At 33.2% G+C, this 14,107-nt stretch overlaps 1 pseudogene; it reads left to right on the top strand.

The window, feature by feature from the left end:
* Positions 1-458: 458 nt before the first annotated feature.
* LOC101959832 (nicotinamide/nicotinic acid mononucleotide adenylyltransferase 1 pseudogene) lies at positions 459-1,157 on the top strand (annotated as a pseudogene).
* The last annotated feature ends 12,950 nt before the right edge of the window (positions 1,158-14,107 follow it).

Raw genomic sequence — 14,107 nt, 5'->3', positions numbered from 1 at the left:
GGAATTGATTGCTATTCTTTGAATAATTCTCAGATATCTCCATACCTATCTAAAATTGCTTACTGGTGTCATACAATATTCAATGATCTAGGATAGTGCTCAATAGAAGTTAGAGAATTATTCTATTTTTTAAAAAAGGAAATGGCCATATGCAGAGATATATTTAATATCTATGAAATCTTATTAAATTCAAGGTTGTTCAATAATTCGCATTGTTAGAATATATTCCTTGAACAGAACAAAGAGTGTATGGAATAGGAAATGTTTATTACATCAAATGGAATCACTTATTTTCCATGCTAATGATCTGCTTTAAGTAATAACCTGTTTCTTCCATGAACCAATGATCATCCAGCCATGGTTTTAACCCTCTTTGGCATCCACATGACCATTTTATCCAAAGGACTGGGAGCCATTGCTGTGAGGGTGGGACAACAAGGGAGGTGTCAGAGTTTTCCATGGACAAACCAAAGAAGACAGAAGTACTTCTCCTTCCTTGTGGTTCCTTTGATCCTATTGCTGATATGAAACTCAGGTTGTTTGAACGGGCCAAGGATGACCTGAACAGCACATAAAAATATAGAGTTATTAATGGCAAAATTTCTTCTCTTCTTGATGCATACAAGAAGAAAGGGATCATCCCTTCTCAGTACGGAATTATCATGGCAGAACTTGTCACCAAGAATTCAAGCTGGATATAAGTGGACACGTGGGAAAATATTCAGGAGCCGTGGAGAGAGACTGTTAAGACACCATAAAGAGAAGCTGGAGGCTGGCAATTGTGATCACAGGCAGCTGTGCTGAAAGGACTGGAGGAAGAGCAAGTGGAAGGAACAAAGACAAGATTCAAGTCAACAGAAATCACTACACTAAAGCCGAAACAAAAGGTGTGCTAAAGGAGAAGGTGATGTGTGGGCAGATTGATTACAGTTTTTATTGTGCTCTATTTGTGGAAGAGTGAGGATATCACCCAAATCGTGGCAGGTTATGGATCCATAGGAGTTACTCAGGATAGCAGTGATGCTCAGAAAGCCGCGTTTGAGTCTGAGGGTGCTGTGCAACACCAGTGCAATTTATTTCACCTGGTAAACTAATGGATCACCAACAACATCTCATCCTGGAAGATTCAGAGAGCCCTCAGAATAAGCCTGCTTTAGTCAGTTTTAGCACTGCCATGACCAAAATACACAAGAACAACTTAAAGGAGGAAATGTTTAGTTGGAGCTCAGAGTTTCAGTGGTCTTAGTCTATAGATGACTTCTTTGCTCTAGGTCCAACGTGAGGCAGCACATCATGGGGATAGGCAGAGGAAAGTTGCTCAGCTTGTGTGGTGGGTAGGATGCAGAGAAAGGCAGTGGGGAAGAGAGCACAGGGAAATGCACCCTTCCCGGGCACACCCCCACAGACCCATCTCCTCTAGCCACACCGCACTTGACTACAGTTATTACTGAGTCCATTCAAACTGGGATGAGTTGATTAGATTACAGTTCTCACAATTCAATCATTTCACCTTCAAACATTCTTGCAAGAATACAGGAGATTTTTGGGAACATCTCATCTTCAAACCATAGCAAGGAGATCTGGTCCTAGAATATATTGAAAATCTCTGAAAAAATAAAGCAGGAATGTTGGTATGATTCTGGCTCCTTTATAGACAAACACTGAAAAGCCAAGTCAGAAATGATACAGCATGGTGATTCAGATTGCTCTTTTAGAGATTTGAAACAATCTGGTGTTGGTAACTCAGGAAAGAAATTGTGATCCTGTTTTGTAAACTAAATCTTCAAAGTCCGATAAAAATCAGTAGGAAATTAAGATCAGATTTGTTTTGTTTTCTTTTTATCAGAGTTGCTAAGATGAATGTCTTCAATAAGACCTTTATTAAAAAAAAGAATGTACTAATTTCTTTATCTTTAGAACAAGAGATTAGCAGCTCAATAAAAACAGAAGAACTTTCAATGAAATTAATTCCAAATAGGTAAGGAAGGACATCTTGGCTGTACCAGAAAAGAAAAGCAAAACAAAATCCTGATTTTAGCTGGCTGCTTCTTAGGAGACTAAGGCAAGAGGATCATTTGAGCCCACAAGTTCAAGATCAGCCTCAGTCTGGGCAACATAAGACATCAGTATAGCAAAACAACAATAAACAAGCTTCTGTGTTAAACAAAAACCCCAAATAAAACTAAACAAAATCCTAACTTCAGTTACAAAAAGAACTGACATTTTATATATGCTTGCTGCTGACCTGTCTTCACCCAGATAGACAAAGGAAGGGATTCTTCAAAAAGTTATCTAGTAGGTGGGTGCAGTGGTTGAGGCAGGTAGACCACAAGTTCAAGACCATCCTGGCAACTTAGTGAGATTCTGTCTTAAAATAAAAACGGTTGCTATTGCAGCTCAGTTTTAGGGTGCTTGCCTAGCATGTGTGAAGCCCTGGATTCAATCCCCAATATTTCAATTTAAAAAAAAAATAGTGATTGTGTAAAATGCACCATTGATAAGTCCTCTCTATTTGTTCAGAATAAAGATTGTGAATCTACCTAGCAGGAATCAGAGTACACCATAGTTCTTCTAGGCACACATCAAAATAACTAAGTTTGCCAGGGTATATCTGCCTAAAAATCCACCTTGGAGCCAGGGAGTGAGGTCCAAAGCTTCAACTGTTTAGAAAAGTACAAGAGGTCATAGGTAGATGCCCACTGCCTTACACATCACACACATACACACACACACACACACACACACACACACACACATTTTAACAAAGACTCATGGATCATGTTATAGCTCCGGCCAATCTTTTGAACTTTAGCAACAACCTCAGAGATGATGTAAAGCTACTTCAAAGACCCTCAGAAAGTGTGGAGTCTCATTTAAGGACTTTGTAAGTATGAATGCCCTCAGCCCTTATTGGTAGCTTAGTAATCAAAAGGTGAGCAGAAATCCTAAGAACATAAGAAATGTGGCATCAGTCTGCCCAGCAGCAACTTTAGTCCAGATTGTCTTGTGTTTGAATAAACTTCATGCTCTCAGTTTAAAACTCTTGAGTTCCTGAGGCTTTATAATTCTTCAGAAGAAAAAAAATATAACTGTGAAATTGAATAGTCAAATATCAATTTACAGTTGGAGAAAGGAAAATGTTAAAGTTGGCAAATGTATAGAAGATAACCTAGGAAGATAAAATTTTCTCTTAAATTAAAGCATTTGATATTACCAGGCTGAATTGTCCTTCTACATTCTGATATATATTGATTCCCCTAGGTTCCTATGGTACCTCTAAATATGTCCCAATATGTCAAAATGTTTTGCAACAATCCATAACTCTCTTCTTGTCTGCCAGGCAGTAGCTGCTGAAAACATCACTTGTGAATTTTAGTTTTATTAGATTATATTGATTTGCATTCTCAGAAAAGAAACAAAGCTAATCCTCATTGATAAATTTTGCTTCTTTATATGAGTTGTTCTTATCTTTGATAAAGTGCAAATATAATACATAGTAACTACCATAAAATAAGTATAAAATATATTGAATTATAGAAGTTTGTGAGTTTAAATAACTATTTAAATTGAGAGGAAATATCTATAGTCTAAACAAATTTCCTGAGAGAAAAATTTTATTTTTATTATTATGTAGATTATTTTGTATCATATAAACATTTTCTCACATTTTTATCATATTCTATATATATACTGATTGATAAAATATAGAGGTTTTGTTTACTGATTTATCTCTTGGAGAAAAAGTTTTAAAGTTTAAAGAAGTATTTTAACATAACATGTCTTTACTTCCAATGAAATTTTTAAATTTCAAATAATTTTGAGATTAAAAAAAGAATAGAGATCAAATTCTTCCCAATTTTCACTATTTGAGTAAAGGAGATTATTGTGATCTTTTGCAGCAATTGCCTTCTTCAGAATAATCTTAGCATATAAAATGGAAATGAAAGGCTCTGCTACTTTTGCCATTAAGATTCAAAATATTAGAAAATGTTTTGGTTCTTGAACTAGTATATTTCAGTGACTATTTTATTTGGTAAAATAACTAGTAATTTGAAAAAATTATAGTGGTTTTACTATAGCAGACAACTTCAATAGAGAGATAAAAGCAAATCATACATTATTCTAATCTCTAATCCTAAGAAATATCCATTACAATTCAGTGGAAATATAATATTCATAATAACTTTTGATTAGCATTATACTATTTTATGTTCTAAACTTTGCAATAAAGTAGGTCTTATTTGTAGTAATACTCTCAGGGTGAGATAATTGTCTTTTTTAGTAAAAGTAGGAAACAGCCTAGTTTGTTGTTATGTTGTTTAATTTCTAAATATTTATGGATCTTCCAGCTTTTTGTCTGTCACTGTTATACACTTTAATCACATTGAAATTTAGAAAATTCTTTGAATGAATGTTAATTTTGTTAAGATATGTTACTGTACAGAATTTGATCTATTTGGTTAACATGCTTGAGCTTGAAAAGGATATTTATTCTTAGATTGGATGGAATATTTAATAAATGTCAATTAGATCAAACTGATTAGTATTGCTTTAAAGGCAAGCTATAGGCTTACCAATTATCTGACTGTTTATTAATTATAATAAGAAATTTCAAGTCTGAAACAATAAATGTGAATTTCCCTATTGTTTCTCTAGTTTTTGTCCGATATATTTAGGTGCTCTGTTGGTTGGTACAATTCGTGTATTTTCTTGGAGATTTACCAATTTAACACTATGTAATGTCTTTATTTATTCTTGTTGATCTTCCTTAATCTGAAATATTCTTAATAATAACATAATTATTCCAGTTTTCTTTTGATTAATGTTAGCATATTTTTTAAAAAAATCTATCTAACTCTTTAAATACAAAGTGTATTTTAAAAATAGACAATATGTATTTGGGTATTTATATTTTTGTTTTAAATACACTCTTACAGTTTGTTGCCTTTCAATTGTTGAATTTAAACCATTAAAATTTAAAGTGGTTATTTATCTATTGCAATTCATATCTACCATCTTTATCATCATTTTGGTTTTTTTTTTTACTTGTTTGTTGTCCCCTCCTTCTTTTTTCTATGCTTTAATTGAGCATTTGACAAATTTGATAAATCTGTTCTTTTAAAATTTCAATTGTGCTTCATTTTAAAAAGCTTTAGTGGTTGGCCTAAATTTATGATGAACCACTTTAACCTAAGCCCACCTTCAAATGATACTATAACAGTTCAAGAGAATTATAGATGTCCTAAAGCAAAGTAATCTAAACTCTTTATCCCTATCCTTTCTTTGTCCACATGAGATTTCTTTTCAGGGCTACAAATACCTCCCAAACTTAGAAGCTTAAAACTAAAATTTTATATCTTTGTTTATCTGGGTGTATGATGCTCAGATTTCAGTTCTTGCTTGGTATTTTATGCAGCTGGACACATTGAAGATTAGGGAGCTAGGACCAGAATTGTTTTAGAACTCAACTAAACTGGATGACTAAAGTGATCCGATCACAGACCAGGTGGCTTGGTACTTTTATTGGTATCCTATTGTTGTCATAGCACATGAGTATACAATTTTTAGAAGTTTAAACAAAAAAAAATCTTAAAATTTTGTAGGTCAAAAATATGACATGGATTTCACAGGCTAACTGGTGAAAAATTGTTCATATCCTCTTTATCTGGATTATTAAAAGAATATGCTATATTGACTCAGAATTTTATCTCAGATATAGAACTGAAGTTCCTCTTTTCTTTGTAATTGTCACATCAGGTGAAAGACATTTCTAATTAACTCTAGAGGCTGTCCACATTCTTTGGCTCATGACTTTCTTCTTCAGTCTTCAAATTCATTAATAGTAGGTTGAATCTATTACTCTTGCTTTTACTTCCGTACATCTTACAGATTCACCCTCCCTTCCTTTCTTCCTTCTTTCCTTCCTTCCTTCTTTCCTTCCTTCCTTCCTTCCTTCCTTTTTCTTTCTCTCTCTCTCTCTCTTTCTCTCTCTCTCTTTCTTATTTTCACTTTTAAAGAGCTATTGATTACATGAGGCCCACCTGGATAATTCAGAATATAATTTCATATAAATTCTGGTTGGAGATTCAACACTTCAGTTACACACACACACACACACACATACACACACACACATACACACACACACACACACACACACAGAGAGAGAGAGAGAGAGAGAGAGAGAGAGAGAGAGAGAGAGAGAGAGCGCTTGTTTTCATCATCTTTGTGTTCCTGTAACCAAAAGACCTGAGAGTGGACCCCATACCTCTGAGCCTGAGTGGCATAGAACATTATGGCAGAAAAGAGTGGTGGAGAAAGGAAGCTCAGAACATGGCAACTGGGAAGGGGAGAGAGAAAAAGAGAGAAAGAGAGAGCACCCTTATCAAGAACAAAATATGTACCCTAAACACCCCATCCCCAGTGACTTACTTCTTCCAGTTACAACCTACCTGCCTACAGTTATAGCCAAGTTAATCCATATCAGTGTATTATTTCACTGATTATGTTCCACCTCTCTTAATCTAATCATTTATTTCTGAAAATTCTGGCTTTGTCTTGGACATGAGCTTTTGGGAAACAAACTAAATCATAATAATGCTCTTACATTTTGGGAAATGTACTCAGCTTCATTTATATAAGGAATGTGCAAAATGCCCTTTTTCATGTAAGGTAATATAATTATAGTTTCTGAGAATCACAGCATAGACATTGGGGGGGGGTGGCATTTTTATCCCTGTTCTTTCTTTGTCTACATGAGATCTCTTTCCAGGGCTATGCCACATGTCCTGGTCCTGTTCTTCTGAGAGTATCATGGGTTAAAGGTTACTACACTTCAAATATGATCCGTTACTCCCAAAAAGGAACTCCCCAAGAACAAGTGTTCTAATGAGACAAGAAGTAAAATCTGTGCATGGTGAGAGACAGAAGTTTATTTTTCATTTTGCTGCATATGGATTTCCAATTCTCCCAACACCATTTGTTGAAGAGGCTATTTTTATTCTCCAATGTATGTTTTTGGCACTTTTGTCTAGTATGAGATAACAGTATTTACATGGGTTTGTCTCTGTGTCTTCTATTCTGTACCATTGGTCTACACGTCTATTTTGGTGCCGATATGGTGCCATTTTTGTTACTATAGCTTTGTAGTATAGTTTAAGTTCTGATATTGTGATGTCTCCTGTTTCACTATTCTTGCTAAGGATTGCCTTGGCTACTCTGGGTCTCAAAAATAAACCCCTATGTCTCACCATGCACAAAACTCAACTCAAAGTGGATCAAGAACTTAGGAATTAGTCCAGAGACCCTGATCCTAAGAGTGGAAAAAGTAGACCCAGATTTTCATTATGTTAGAATAGACCTCAACTTCCTTAACAAGACTCCTATAGCTCAAGAAATAAAATCAAGAATTAGTAAATGGAACAGATTCCAAGAAGAAAGCCTCTTCTCAGCAAAAGAAACAATCAATGAGGTGAAGAGAGAGAAATTTTTGCCATATGCATTTCAGATAGAGCACTAATCTCCAGGATATAGAAAGAACTCAAAAACCTTAAAACCAAAAAGCAAACAAACATTCAACTCAATTAATAAATGGGCTAAGGAGCTGAACAGACTTCTCAGAAGAAGATATACATTCGATAAACAAATATATGAAAAGATGTTCACCATCTCCAGTAATTAGAGGAATGCAAATCAAAACTACTCTAAGATTTCATTTTATGCCAGTCAGAATGGCAGTTATCAAGAATACAGACAACAATAAGTGTTGACGAGGATATGGGGGGAAAGGCATTACTCATTCATTGCTGGTGGGATTAAAAACTGGTACAACCAATCTGGAAAGCAGTATGGAGATTTCTTGGAAAATTTTGGAATGAAACCACCATTTGAATCAGCTAATCCACTCCTTGATCTATACCTAAAGGACTTAAAATCAGCATACTACAGTGATGCAGCCACATCAATGTTTATAGCAGCTCAATTCACAATAGCTAAGCCGTGGAAGCAACCTAGATGCCCTTCAATAGATGAATGGATAAAGCAACTGTGGTATATATACACAATAGAATATTACTCAACATTAAAAGAGAATAAAATTATTGCATTTGCAGGTAAATGGATGGAGTTGGAGAATATCATGCTAAGTAAAGAAAGCCAATCCCCAAAAAACAAAGACCAAATGTTCTCTTTGATATGTGGATTCTGATTCATATTGGGGGGCAGGAGAGGGCATGGGAAAACTGAAGGAACTTTTTTGGGGCAAAGGGAAGGGAGGGGCAGGGAAGGTTTATGGGGGCAGGAAAGATGGTGGAATGAGAGGGACATCATTACTCTAGGTACATGTATGACTGCACATATGGTGTGATGCTACATTGTATACAACCAGTGAAATGAAAAGTTGTGCTGCAATTGCATACAATGAATCAAAATGCATTCTGCTGTCATATATACATAATTAAAATGAATAAATTAATTAAAAATGTATAATCTGGCAAGTCATTTCAGAACTGTATCAAGAAAGAGATCTCTATAACATGTTTTCTATTATACTATCACTTAACAACCACAGGATCTATCTGAATTTAAGAAAATTAAAACAAAAAAATCAACATTTTCCTCTTTGGGGGAGTCAAATTTTAATAAATGGGACAAAAACACATAATCAGCCATGATTTTCACTTCCTGTTGATGTAGAAATATTTACCCCAAAACTCTGTAGCTCTAAAACCAGTTTTATGATTTTATGGGAGCAGTTCTCTTGAGGTAGTTATATATGGTCAATGTGTCTTCAATAATCTGAATTCTCAACCAGTCTAGAAAGCTAAGGTGATGGCCTCACCTGGCTATAGTCATCATTAATTCTTTGCGAAGGGCTGAGTTTGGGATCCTGACAGGTATGCTTACTTTTGGTTGTTTCATGTAGTTTGGGCTTCTTATGACCTACTAACTGATTTCTGAGGAATATCCTAAGAATGAGGGTTCTAAGAGACCCAAATGAAAACTTTAAAATTTCTTCTGACTTTATCTTAGATGTGTCATAATGGCATTTTATCTTCATTCTATTGGTAAAGAAAATGATTTTGGTCAGCCTAGATTCTAGGGCAGGAGCAACCGGCCTCTCCATCTAGATAGAGGAAAATCACTGTAGAAGAACATGTGTTTCAGAAGTCATTGTTGCCATCTTTGGAAAGAATAATCTACCATAGACAGTCACATATATTTTGCTTATCTTTCTGTTTGGTACTGGAGTTTTCTTTTTCTTTTAATAAAAAATGTTTTATATTATACTTCTTTATATCTTTTAATCATTTTGAAAATTCAATGACAACACAACTTGTTACCTTTTATGGTTCTAAGTGTTGATGACAAACGCAGGTAGGTGGTTCTTGCTTAATGCCTATCATGTGATGGTAGTTAGATATCAACTGAGTCTAGAGTTATTTGAATACATTTTTATGCATGCAAATAGCTGGGGGCTAGTTGAATTTTGTCTCTATGAAGTCTGTCAATGTGGCCAGCATGAGCTTCCTCACAGTCATGGGGGCCTCAGGGCTCCTACTGATCATGAAAGAAACTGCTGATCCTTTTAAAAGTAAATCTTGGAATAGGCAGAACATCACTTTTACTTACCTATAGGGTACGAGTAGGCTGTGTTAGCTTAGAGTCAGGGGAGGATAAGCAGAATTTGTGGAAGAAAGGAGTGCTAATGGATTTAGTCATCTTTAATCTTCATATTCATAAATGAAAATAGCTCTTTCCCTCTTATATGAGTTATAAATGGTTTCCCCAGACTATTTTTTTGGTGGTGTTTTTGTATTCAGAAAATTTAAACAACAGTTTAAGTACAATAAATCCTTATATTTATTTTATGTATAGAAATGACTTTTTTATTCTTATACTATAATTTGAAATTATGTTTTTCTAATATTGTTAAAGTTTTTTTATTTAAATATTTGAATCATATGCAATTTATTTTTCTTTTATTTTATGAATTTATTTTTTTGTCCCTGTTGACTACTCTGTGTTTCTAATACCATTTATTAAATAATTTTTATTCTACTCGTTTTATTCCCTTCTCATATAATCAGATACTTATAATTCTTATGCATTTTGAACCTTTTCATTTGTTCTTTTGATCTATTTCTTATTTATGGTAAAACAGGTTCTAATAATTGTGGTTTTATATCAGTGGAAAGGGATATACACCCTAAATATAGTTCATCAATAGAATTTTTAAAAAATCTTGCTTTATCATTTACATTATAATATTAAAATTAGCAAATCTGGGTTCCAAAAATGAACTTGTTTTTTTTTTTCCAGAAGAAATACTTCCATTTTTATGATGTTGAATTTATCTACCCAAGAATGCAATACGATTTTCTAAGTCTGTGACAGTTTTGACCAAAAGATTGGGGTCAAATTGATGTCATTTTCTTTTTCTAATTAAGTGTCATAAATTTTTCTTGACATACTTAAAGTATTTAAAATGATTGTTTATTGTAATTATTGTAAGTGTAAATACTTTTCTAATGAAGTAAACTTATTGTCATTTATATACATTTATATACATTTTTTCCAGTCATATTTCTGATTTCTCTACCCATTATCCATTATTTCCAACTTAGTTTTCCAAGAAAATAACTATGCTATAAAAATTATAGTAATTTTACTCTGAGACTATACATTTTGCAAGACAGCTTTATGACACTGTTTTCTTCTATATGTGTGTCTACTGGGCTAGAAGATAGAGCCATCTTTAAATGGAAATGTTTATACATGCATATTACTGTTAATATTGCATATTATCTTTAACATGAATTTACCATTACAGTTCCATTAAATTTTATTTGAAAATACTTGATCTAGCCCAACTTCCATATTTTATGGATGAAAGAAGAGAAATCTAGAAAAATTAAATGACTCCATGGAATTCTCCTACTTAGTTAGGAAATGGAATTAGGAGTGATGATAGAAACCACACAGAGCATTTCTACCTACTGTTCTTCTCCTCACTATACTTTCTGCCTCAGTCAAACCAAATAGCTTGATATCCTCTGTTCTGACTCCATGGCTTTGCCCTGTTCTCTCTGCACATGACAACCTATACCACTTATCCACAAATACAGTGTCTATATGTCGTTTTCAAAACTTGCCAGTGTTTTTATCATCCTCCCATGTTTCTCATTCTTCATAAAATGCAATACTCCCCTCACAAACTCACTGTTGCTGTGTACTTTTCTCATGGCTCATATCATTTTGTAAATTACACTCACTGGTGTGCATGTACTGTATCCCTTCCTGGGCTGTTTTACTTGTGCTCAGCCTTGCCATCTTTCCCATTTTTAGCACACTGCATTGAACATAATAGAAAAATGAAAATGTTTTTGAGTTAATGGCTAATCAAATCCATATTTTTGAGCCATTATATATACATGCATAATCTATCTGCATTCATATTTATGTGCAAGTACACAGGTTTATACACATACCTATATTCAGATATAAATAGAAACTTTAGTGTTGATAATTTCCAATATATTTAAAATATTAATGGAGATGTTCTTATGAAATATCTTTGATGGGAACAATATATTCAGGGTTTTGAAGGTCATTAAATTCAGACATTAGCCTATGGCACATTATTAAAATGACACAGATAAATGTAACTGTTTGTATGCCTATTGCAATAAGGAAAAAACCTTGTATGATTCAATATTTATAAATGATGATCTAAAAATGTACAATTTCATAAAATAAATGAAAATATTTGGAAAATAGTGCACCCTTTATTTATGAATCTAAAGTTAAAAGAGAGAAGCACCATGCAGAATAGCACAGAGTTTATTAAAGAATCATAAAAATCTCATGGCTGTATTTTTAAAGGCATACATTATGCTGAAAATGGAAAGTTTTGTCATATAGTAAATATAGTAAAGTAATGGAAAACAAATTTTGTTAATTGGAATTTTATTAATAGGTGACTAATATAAGAACACACTGAGTGCATAAGGATTTGAGAAGTGGTGGCGTACATGATGAGTGTGTGGAGTCTGTTTTATCACAAAGGAATAGATTGGAAAAACCTGAATACATTACCTGTCCAGGTTGGCAATAAATAAGATGAACTTCTTATACAAAATATCTTTTCTCTCAAGAAAGGTGGGTTTTTACCAGACTTATTTAAATTAATTTTCTTTACAGAGTATGCCATCTGTTATTCTGACATGTTATATGGTGAAAGGGCATTCTGAATACTGCTGCATGCCCCAATAAGCACTCTTTCCATTATTCACAAAGTCAAAATTTAGAATACATCACCTACACTATTAAATGCCTTTCTTGAAAGTCAATCATTTGAAGAGTACGTCATAAGAGAGTTTTTTGATATAAAAATAACTGAATGGTATTTTATTCTACTTATTTGAGCACATTTTTTTTACAGATATATTTCATACTTGGCTCTTTTCCAAGAGTACTATATATAATTCTTCCTTCTTTATTTTAGAAGTTTCATCTGTGTTTTATTTTTATTTTTTTTAATATTTATTTCTTAGTCATAGTTGGACACCATATCTTTATTTTATTTATTTATTTTTTATGTGGTGCTGAGGATCAAACCCACGGCCCCGCACGTGCTAGGCAAGCACTCTACTGCTGAGCCACAGCCCCTGTGTTTTATTTCTAAATAACAATTATTTAAAATAATTTTTTATTTGTCAAAGGCTGGCAGCAATATCTATGAAGCTAAACATATGCATAATCTAAGAGTTGGAAATCCAACTAAAATTTGTGTACATGTATTCACGCAAAGTCATAGTGTAGAAAGTTCATCCTGGCAGTATTCATAATACTCCCAATCTGAAAGCTACCTAAATGCCTGTAAAAAGGAATAGGTAATAAATATATTATTATATAATCACATAATTGAATACTATAGAACAATGAGAATGAACAATCTACAGTATACATAATGATTTTGATGAGTCACCAAAAATATGAGTGCAGAGTGAAAGTAGCCAGATACACAAAGCTGCATATTAAGTGAATCCAGTTATATGAAGCTTAAAACAAACAAAATGGGCCTGTAAGAAGTAAAGGCTGTGGGGTAGTAACCAGAGAAGTCATTTAAGTGACTTCTGATTGCTGGAAAAGTAAGAATGCCTGCTTGCCAAGGGTGCCCATCAATGGTTGTACTCTGTTTCAGAAATAAGAACTTAAGTGTACTGTTTATATGTCTTTAAAATTCAATAAAAAATTTGAGTGTCTGTGGTCAGCTAAAAAAATCAGATGTGTATATTTAAAATAAAATTATTGGGGCCACTTTGCTAAAAAAATCACACAATTTCCTTGTCACGATATTTAAGAAGTGGCTGTGTCTTTGTTAACCATTTAAATAAAGAGTGCTGCTATCATGTTTAAATCTGAAACAAAAATTATAATACTATCATAACATATATAATATTTCCTCAATTTGCAGAAAGTTTCCAGATACCTCATTCAATTTTTTCCTCATTTCTAGTACTCCATCAGGCTATATAAAGGCTATCTTTGACCCCCTATTTTGAGCATCCATGGATTCAACCAACCAATATAAAAAACATATTTTGCAGATTTTAGTATCTTGATTGATTCTTGTTAAGTCTATGCCATTCCCTAAAAAAGTATTATTTTAAAGCTGTTCTAAAATATGTTGCTCAAGCTAGAAGAAACAGAAGATATGGCTGTTTAATAAAAGTATACTTAACAATAATATAGTGATTATTTCCATATAAAAAAAGGATTTTACTCACTGTTCCATTTTAGGAACAGTCACATTTAAAAAAATAAACTTTTCAAAAAAAATTGTTATAATTTTAAATTTACTAAAAGAGATACAAATTTACTTACTTCATATATCCTACAAGATTCACCTGTATTACCACTGTACAAATTAAAATCACAGAAAATTCTTGGATGGAAAAATAACCTAATAAAATGTACAAATATTTGACAAAGGTATTACTCCTCAAATGTGAATGAACTTACCAAGTTTTCTCCTGGAAGTTATGATTGCATTTTAAGGTTCTTTGGGTTGAGGCTAAATTTATTTTCTATTGTTTATTATTAA

This window comes from Ictidomys tridecemlineatus, chromosome 9 (genome assembly GCF_052094955.1).
Source record: "Ictidomys tridecemlineatus isolate mIctTri1 chromosome 9, mIctTri1.hap1, whole genome shotgun sequence".
In the NCBI taxonomy this organism is placed as follows: Eukaryota; Metazoa; Chordata; class Mammalia; order Rodentia; family Sciuridae; genus Ictidomys; species Ictidomys tridecemlineatus.
The sequence above is the reverse complement of the archived record's forward strand: the minus strand, read 5'-3'. Positions and strand labels throughout refer to the sequence as shown.